Source organism: Cricetulus griseus, chromosome 3, assembly GCF_003668045.3.
Source record: "Cricetulus griseus strain 17A/GY chromosome 3, alternate assembly CriGri-PICRH-1.0, whole genome shotgun sequence".
NCBI classification, from domain to species: domain Eukaryota; kingdom Metazoa; phylum Chordata; class Mammalia; order Rodentia; family Cricetidae; genus Cricetulus; species Cricetulus griseus.
In genome coordinates, this window is record NC_048596.1 from 63,024,564 (window position 1) to 63,034,027 (window position 9,464).

General features: G+C 44.4%; 1 non-coding gene across 1 annotated transcript; it reads right to left on the bottom strand.

Moving 5' to 3' along the window:
• Window positions 1–6,059: 6,059 nt before the first annotated feature.
• On the bottom strand, window positions 6,060–6,166 carry LOC113831740. Its single transcript, XR_003484060.1, has one exon. It is a non-coding gene; the product is annotated as a U6 spliceosomal RNA (small nuclear RNA).
• Between the last annotated feature and the right edge of the window lie 3,298 nt (window positions 6,167–9,464).

Sequence of the window (9,464 nt, forward strand, 5' to 3'; positions counted from 1 at the left end):
CCCTGAGAATATAAAATGGAATCCACCCCTGGCCAGCAGGTATTGGGATGGGAAGGTTCAGGCAGCACTTAGGCTCTCAGCAGCGTCAAGACATACTCTGTTCTTCTCTTACAGGCAAATGCCTTGTGGGGTAAATTCTTGGTCTTTGTAGTGATTAAGCTCTGTCCAAACTGTATGGCTATTGGTCTCATTGGGAAAGACTCTGAGATACAAGGATTGGACATTTGGGGATAGTTTGGGGAAAGGGGGGCAAATAGAGGAGCAATGCCAGAGCTTTGTGAAACTGACATTGATTGGTTGGGTGAGACAGGGGTGAAGGTCCAGAGGCTGAGACCAAGGTCCAAACACAGAACAGGGTCTAGACAGAAGCTAACTCTGCCCAGCAGGTCAGTAGAGCTTACCCATCCCTGAACAGCTGTGACTGTAGAGGGGTTGGAGGCCACAGTCCACCCAGGTCAGCCTAAGGATCAGGGCAAGGAGGTGGTATAGAGGAGGAAGCCAGAGCCAAGGTGACTTTAGAGAGTTGTTCTTCTCTTGCACTGACTGTCCAGAGTAACATTTTCATGACAGCCTTGTTCCTAGGACACATGTAACATGCTCCCGTTTATTTCATGGTAAACACCATGACTAAAAGCTACTTTGGGGAGGATAGGATTTATTTCATTTTAAAACTTCTATTACAAGCCAGCGATGGTGGTGCATGCCTTTAATCCCAGCACTCAGGAAGCAGAGGCAGGCAGATCTCTGTGAGTTCGAAACCAGCCTGGTCTACAAGAGCTAGTTTCAGGACAGCCTTCAAAGCCACAGAGAAACGATGTCTAGAAAAACATAAAAGCAAAACAAAACAAAAATCTTCAACCACAATGGGGAAGCAGGACAAGAACCTGGAGGCAGGAACTGAACTGGAGTCCATGGAGGAGTGCTGTTCACTGGCTTGTTGTCACAGCATACTCAGCCTGCTCTTCTACACAAGCCAAGACCACCTGCCCAGGGATGATGTCATCCTCAGTGGGCTGGGCCCTCCCACATCAGTCAATCAAGAAAATGAGAAAATGTCCTGCAGAGTCACCTGTCCTGCAGACAGGCCAAGCTAATGGAAGCAAGCGTCCTCTCAATTAAGGTTCCTTTTCCCCAAATGACTCTAGGTTGTGTCAAGTTGGCCAAAAAGTAGCCAGCACACAGAATGCTCTTTATGGCTGTCAAGACCTTCTGTGTCACCCTGCATCCCATGGGACTGCTGCTTATAGCAGAATGACATGACTTCCTTGAAGGCCTTTAAACTGATCAGAAGTTGATAATTTCTGGTTTGTGATACCAAATTTCTAGAGCGATGATTTAAGAATAAGATGCAAAGGTACAGAGTTCACGTGTATCACCCCGGGATCCACAGGGCATAGCAACCCCTACCTTTAATTTTCTGTGTTAGAATTTTTCCACCTCCAGCTTCAGTGCATGGGCAGGCAGCGGTGACCCCTGGGGATTGGCGGTGGTGAGGGTAAGTGCCGGCTCATCATTCTGTCAGGTTGCATTCAGATCAGAGAGTTGCGGAAGCAGCATCCTCTCCCATGCCTGGCCCCACAGGTGCCTTCATCATTTATAGCTTGACAGTTTGGTTTTTGATTACAAGTTTTAGACTAGATATCAGTGAAGAAAAAGATTGGATGATTGGAACAAAATACAAACAGCTTTTTATCTCCAACAAGCACAAACAATTTGATTGGAGAAGTTTTCAGTTGCAGGCCTCTAGAGCAATCACTCTGAAGATGAGGGACTTCAGTTTTGCTTCTGTAAGCTGATGGGCTAGTGGAAGGGCCAAGTGTGAGAGGTCCCCAAACCCAGGCTCTTAAATTGCATGTCTCAGTATGGGTTTTGTCTCTGGGGCAAGAAAGGCAAAACAGAGGTATGTTTTTCCAGAACTCTGTGATCCTACAAGAAGGAAGGCAGGGGCAAGGGCAGGAAATTCCCTCTCATCTCCAGGAAAGGCATGAAATAGAGTTCAAACTGGCATGGAGAGAGAGCTGAAGGCACACATCCACCCTCCACCCAATGGCTGAAAAAAGAACAGGACCATGCAGTAAAACTGCAACATTGTCACTTGGGTGGCAAGCAAGGCTCTGTCTTTGCCAAGGACCATGAGGTCAGAGTTACTTTCTTCTCCAGACTCAGCCAGGGAGAGATGCTCATTAAAGGCTAAACAGAAACAAGTGCAGGTGTCTGGGGAAACTGCCAAGGAGTCTAATCAGCCAGCACTCAGGCTGAGATGCAGCTCAGAAGGGCATAGAGCATGTCACAGAGGCCACACATGCCAGCCATCTCTGTTCTATGTTGGATCGGAGGGTAAAGTCTGAATGCCTTGTGATTGTCCACACCTGGTCTGCCCATGATGTAAGTGCTAGGAAGCTGGATGTGACTGTGGCCCTTGGACCATCTCAGGCTCCATGGAAATATATCATCATTGAGGGCTTAAGGGATCTTTCCTGGCTTCTGTCTCAGTTTCCTAGGTCTTTGGGCGGTAGAGACCAGAATCCCTGCATCACAAGCCAGGCCCCCTTTGATTCTTCAGTGGAAAAAAATGGCCCTTATTCCCCCATAGATAACCCACTTAAAGGCATAACAACGTGCATTTCATTCCTAAATTGGTCTGAAATTTCCACTTACCCATCCATCCCAATCCTCCTGGATGATGTAGCCAGTGCTGATTTTTAGCCATAAGAGAAAGCTTATAAGGACGCCAATAAGGGGTAGGGGCTAGCCAGCATTGCCAGCCATGTTCTCAATAAAGCCTGTTTCATAGCTCTCCCATGTCTGACCCACTGGCTTCAGTGTTGAGTTCTATGACGGTCTGGCTTCTGGGGTAGCAAGAAGCAAAGTATGTCCTGCTGCCTTCCCCATTTTTTTTTTGATCTTTTGGAAATGTTCTGATTTGTGCATAGGCGCTTCTCTGCCTTTGAGCTTTGATGGCCTGATGAGGGACAAGGAGTCCAACAGGGGTCCAGCATCCTGGGATTGTAAGAGGTTCCTGTTTCCTCTCTTTTCTCCCTCAGTGAGTTGAGGAGATATCTTTATTGCCTCAAGAGATTCTGCAAGGAACTTAAAACTGACAGTGTAACCTCCCCAATGAGGCAGAGTTCACAGCAACTGTGGGGGCTGTGGGCCATGTGCATTGGGTGCGGGATGGATGAAGAAGCTGTGGAGAAATACTAGGAAATGTAGAGTCAACGTGTTAAAAATCTGTGGTCTGTAGGCTCGGAGCATGGGGACTGGAAGGCTGGGATGAGGAAACCTAAGTAAGCAGCCAATGTTGAGAGGGTCAAGCTAAGACCAGAGATTTACATTCTCCCCACTCAGCCCAGGAATTCTCTCTGCTCATTCAGTTGGAGAAGCCTCAAGGGTCTCCCAAAGCAGGCTGCTTCCTTATTAAGCACTAAGGTGCCCCAGAGGACTGAGTCCTCAGTACCTTACAGCAACTCCTACAGTTCTCAGTGGCACTCGTGATGTTGCCTCAATCTTAGAGATGAACTGGGAGATGGGCCATAGAAAACACAATGCAGAAAGTAAGGTGGAGGTGGGCATTCACAGCTGACATGTGGATCCCTGGAAAATATAAAACAAGACTCAGGGAAGTACAGAGGCCAACAAGAGGAGCTAGAGCCCTGTCAACATGAGACAGGCATGGAGGTCTTGGGCCTCTTGCCTATCTGTCTCAGCTAACCATGGAGTGTCCCTAAGTAGCAATGTTAGGGAAGTACTTCTGTGTATGTATATCTTATTGATTGATAAATAAAATACTGTTTGGCCAATGAGACAGCAAGTTAGATGGGTCTAGGAGTCAAAGAGGATTCTGGGAACTGTAGTAGAGAAGTGGTGATCCAGGCAGGAAGTGACATAGCAAGGAGACTCATATTTAGCAAGGAAACAGGAAGTGTTCTCTCTTTTTCCCATTCTTCCTCCAGCGGCAGGATGTGATCCACCGGCAGGGAGGAATGCCAATAAGGCGTCCGATAAGATAAATCTTATAACATATATAGATTTATGATAATTAAGACTGAGCTAGCAGATGAGAATCCTAGTCATTAGCCAAGCAGCTTTGAACCTAATACAAGTTTCTGTGTATTCATTTGGGCCTTAACTCAGGCGGGAGGCTGGCATAAAGCTCACAAGTGGTGGTGGGGCTCAGGCGGTTTTTGACAGATTTATCGTAACAGTGTTATGTGGCAACTTAGACCTGACAGGTACAGGCCAAATCAGCAGATTCCTTTCCTTTCATCATTCCAGCAGCTGCAGACTGGATTCTGTAAGAAATGAAATACTCCCTTGTTCTGTGACCCCTGATCGGGCTTGATACCAGGTAGTCAAGCAATTTCATATGGTTAGCCAAGGAAAGCTGTAACTGTGTCCTGGTAGCTGTGTGTCTTGAAAGTCAGCATGTCACTTTGTGACTAAACATCCTTGAAGCTGTAGTCAGAATTTTTCCACTATATCATAAATGGAGGCACCAAGGAATTCTCCCATACATGAATGCTTAACAAAGGGTCTGCATCCTCAGAAGACCTCGATTTCTTTGTATCTCTGCAGTACAGTTTTAATCTCCTCCCTCCTGGGTTTCTCTAGAGGATCATTCAAAGAAATAACTGTAAAAGGACTGACTTCCCCATGATGAGGGAAGTGGTCACCTTCTCTTATAAATATGTCCACTGTCTCTCTCTCTCTCTCTCTCTCTCTCTCTCTCTCTCTCTCTCTCTCTCTCTCTCTCTCTTTCTGTGTGTGTGTGTGTGTGTGTGTGTGTGTGTGTGTGTGTGTGTGTGTCTATTCTCTAAAATCCATAACACAGAAACCATGAGTCTGCTCCTCCCTTTGGGGCAACCTACTGTGGCCTCTCCTCAGGGTGTTTGCTTTGCTGAGTACACTGCTTAAACTGTCTTGTCTCCTGAATGAATTAAGTTCTTCATGAAGATGGAACTGAGAGACACCCCTACCTTCCATCACAGGTTAATAATGGTGGTTATCATTATCATGAAATAAGATGGAAGGAGAGGAGAGGTCATAAGTTATAGCTTTGGCCACTTGCTGCCTGCCTGTGATTTTGCAAAGAACCTGTGACCATGACCCCATCAGGAAGCACATTTGTTCACAGTTGAAGTCCTGTGTGTTGTTCTCACTGCCTCCTTGAGTTCACACATGTAAAAGGCATCTACTCCTGAGAATGGTATTACTCTCTGGCTTAGTGAACTCTCTGCAGCCCTATGATATTATAATTTAATTATAACATTTCTACTTTTCCTTTCTTCCCTTATGCCCTTACCTGCTTTCCTTCAAATTCATGATCTCTATTTTCACTAATTGCTATTGCATGTATATATGTATATACATACATGCTCCTAAATATAACCTGTTCAGTCTGTATAATGCCATATGCTTATATGTATGTTTTCAGGGATGACATCTGGTGCTGGAAAATCAATTCTGGAGAAGACCACCTCTCCTCATCCCAGCTTTCCTCCAATGCCTATAGTTCTTTGTGTAGGGTTGAAGCCTTGTGGACTTCCCCTCTGTCCAATTTGGCATGCTCATTGGTGTCATCCTTGTTCAGCTCTCATTTTGGTAGTCATATTGGTGAGACTTTATGGGGTTCTCAATAGTGTACAGAACCTACAGAATATCATTATTAGCTTGGTGTTTCCTAAGGCAGTGGGTTTGCTGTCCACGGTTCTGAAGCACCCCTCCCTATTGAGCCAGAAGTCTTTTAAAAGCCAGTCCTGTGTCTTTGCTACTATACCTACATGACCCGTTATGATTCTGCCTCCACCTGCTGTCTGCTAGGTGCTGTTCCCAGATTGTCCAACTTTTTTTTCCATTCATTTATTTAGTTCATAAATAAAGTAATGCACAATTATGATACATAATACAGTATGTTCACAATGGCATGGCTAAATTAAACCAATTAATATGTTATATCATGCATATTCATCATTTTTGTTTTGAGAACACTTTAAGTATACTATCTCACAACTTTTAAAATATAGCATATTGTTATCAACCATATTTATCATGCTCTCAGTAAAAATATGAAATGCTTCACGAATTTGCATGTCATCCCTGCGCAGGGGTCATGCTAATCTTCTCTGTATCGCTCCAATTTTAGTATATGTGCTGCCGAAGCGAGCACATGTCCAACTTTTAAAAAGTAGGATTTTTCATAGATAGTTGATGCTCCCAAAGCTACATCAAACTCTCAGCTTCTTGGAATCATAGTCCCGAGTCCTAAAAGGGACACACACACACACACACACACACACACACACACACACACACACACACACACAATGCACGCACAGGCACACACACCTCTTCTCCTGTCTCCTTGGGGTCCCTAAGTTGCATCAACAAATACACACAGATTCCAAGGAGCCATCTCCTCCCCACTAGAAGCCCACAGTCTGCAAAACCAGCCAGGACACAGAGGTATCTTGGTGAAACAGGGAAGAGCTCCCACCTACCCAGGTCTCATTAACATTAGAGTGGATGCTAATTACACCACTTTCCCAGATGACACTGTAAATTGCTCAAGCCTCCCTTAGAAAGAAATCTTGTGCCATTTAGTTGGAGCAATGATCTTCTTATGAACAAAATAATTATAAATATATGCAAATGAAATATAATAATCCATTAACAAAAATCATATCCCTGTCTTTCTCTACATGTAAAATAATGAGTGCCATGATGCCATCAGAGACATCACTAGTCGTCACTAAATAGCCACAGAAGGGGCCACTGAGCATCTGGGCCAGGCTTCCATCAACATATAAGTAGTAAGACAGTCAATTTTCCATAAGACAGTGAGGGTTCAGACTTAATGTCCAAATATGGGAGAATAAGGCTCTATCTAAGATCAGACACTAACTTGGTGGTCTACTTAGTCTTCAAGGACAGCTATATAGTAGAAATGGGAGAAATAAAAAGGCTACAGAGGGGCTGGAGAGATAGCTCAGAGGTTAAGACACTGTCTGCTCTTCCAGAGGTCCTGAGTTCAATTCCCAGCAACCACATGGTGGCTCACAACCATCTGTTATGAGATCTGGTGCCCTCTTCTGGTGTACAGATATACATGGAAGCAGAATACTGTATGCATAATAAATAAAATCTTTTTTTAAAAAAAAAGGCTACAGAATTTTGAACACCAGCACATGCTTCATCAGTGGCAGAAATCTGAAATACAAGCTGTTATTTGACACTCCCTGAGTATGTACTGTGACCAAGAGAAAACACCAAAATATCATATGCTGGGCTGTATCATGGGAGATCAAAAGCCATAGAAGGTATGGCAGGAGATTTATTTAGAAAGACAGGACTAAGCTGGAGGCTTGTACACACAACTATAAATGAAAGTCCTAGAAGAGCAGGCAGGTATGTGAAAAGGTTGGGGCAGACTATCCAGGGCTTCCAGGGGTAGTGAGGCCTGTTGCAGAACATACCACTTGTTGCCAGAACCTTGTAGGATTCATTTTTGATTCAAGGTTTCCATGTATACTGCAGAGGTCATGTTCTCTGTGGGGCATACTGTCAGTATGGACCATGTCCAGCTTCCCCAGACCCATCTGGATCTTAAACCTCTCTGTTCCCTGCATGATGGCCTCTCCTCAGGGACATCACCTGCCTCTCTGCCGCCTCTGCCATATTCTATGATTCTGTATAGGTTTCTCATAGCTGTAATGAAATTCCTGATGAGATACCTTCAGGAAGGAGGGATTTATTTTAGACCACAGTTTGAAGGTGAAGAAGTATGAAGATGGAGTGTGGAGGAGATGGCCAAGTTTCATCCACAGTTAGGAAACAGAGAGAAATCAATGCTGCTTCTCAGCTTACTTGCTCCTTTTAGCTCAGTCTGCCCATAGAAAACCATAGAATAGTGCTGCCCATATTTAGAATGAGTCTTCATTCTTAGTTAAGTCATTCTGGAAATATCCTCATAGATACACCCAGTGATGTGATTCTACATCTCATCATGCCAACAGTCAAGATTAACCATTGCAGTTACCCCCGGAGCCTTCATCATTACAACACTCACTGTTAAGTCAGACTCTCAGGCATCTTCCTTCTGGCCAGAATCATGAACTCACATCAGGCGATTGTCATCCCTCTCTCCAGCACTGGATCTTCAGTCCTGTGATATGGACCACAACCTCACAGTCTCTTACTCCTCAAAAATGCACTTCCTCCCACCCTTGGATTCATGTTTTTTGGGGGGTTTATTTTCAACAATTTCCATCATGCATACCCTCAAGTCCCTGGGATCTGTTAATGCTACTCAGCTAAAATTCAAGCCAGGTTAAATCAAATTCTCTGCTCACTTCATGCTAATTACCTGTGAATTATAAAAAATAAAAAGCAAACAAACAAAATGCTGCCAGCTGTTTCTATGACCCTAAGCTTGTTACCATCTATGGTACCCCTATGCAGTCCAGAAATCTAGAACATTTTCTATTGCACATTTTTCTCCTGCTCTTCTGATAGTTCTTGAAACTCCTCCTACTTTCTGAAACTTCCAGCAACCCCTTCTCATGACAACCAGCTGTCCCTCTTGCCTGTTAATCAAGAAAGTAGAAACAACAGAGAGAGATGTCCACTCTACCCATACAGCATCTACCTAAGACATGCCCATGTTCTCCATCTTCTCTATTTGTCCCAACCCAAGCCTTCTCATCTAATCAAGGTCATGGCTACACCCTTCCTCACTCCTTCTCCCTTCAGTGCTTTCAGACTCGCCTCCTCACTGCTTCTGCAGAGAGCACACAGTATGTGGTTGTTTTTCCCTTTATAAGAAGAGAACATCTCCTACCCCTTCCTTTATCTAACCCTCCACCTTCCTTCTTTTCAATCCTATACAATTCCCCAAACGTTAAATTTTCCATAGTTTCTTGGAAATTCACTCTGTGACAGTTCTGGCTGTGGTCAGTGGCTGATGCTGCATTCATCCCGATACAACAAAAAACGAAACAATAGCCCAGTGGCTCATGTCTTTAATCCCAGCACTTTGGAGGCAGAGGCAGGTGGAACTCAGTGAGCTCAAGGCCAGCCTGGTCTACAAAACGAGTTCCAGGACAGCCAGGACTCTTACATAAAGAAAACATCTCTAAAAACAAAAACAAAACAAATAACAGCAGGTTCCCAACAAGTCCCCATCACTGTGACGCTTCAACTCCAAACCAAAGGGCCAACAGCTCCTCATGCAAACTCCTGAGTAGTTCATGTGGGTTTCTGGCCACTGTACCCTCAAATAGCTCTCTTTCATCATCATTAGACTTTCTTACAATTCTGCATGGAGCAGCCTCCTCTTGGATCTTCTAACTTAACTTCTCATGACATCTCTTTTGATAGAACATCTAGAATGAGTCAGTAAACTAACAAATGTAAGCTTGAATCTGGGGTTTAGAGAGCTTACCATCATATCTGGAATAATGCCAAAC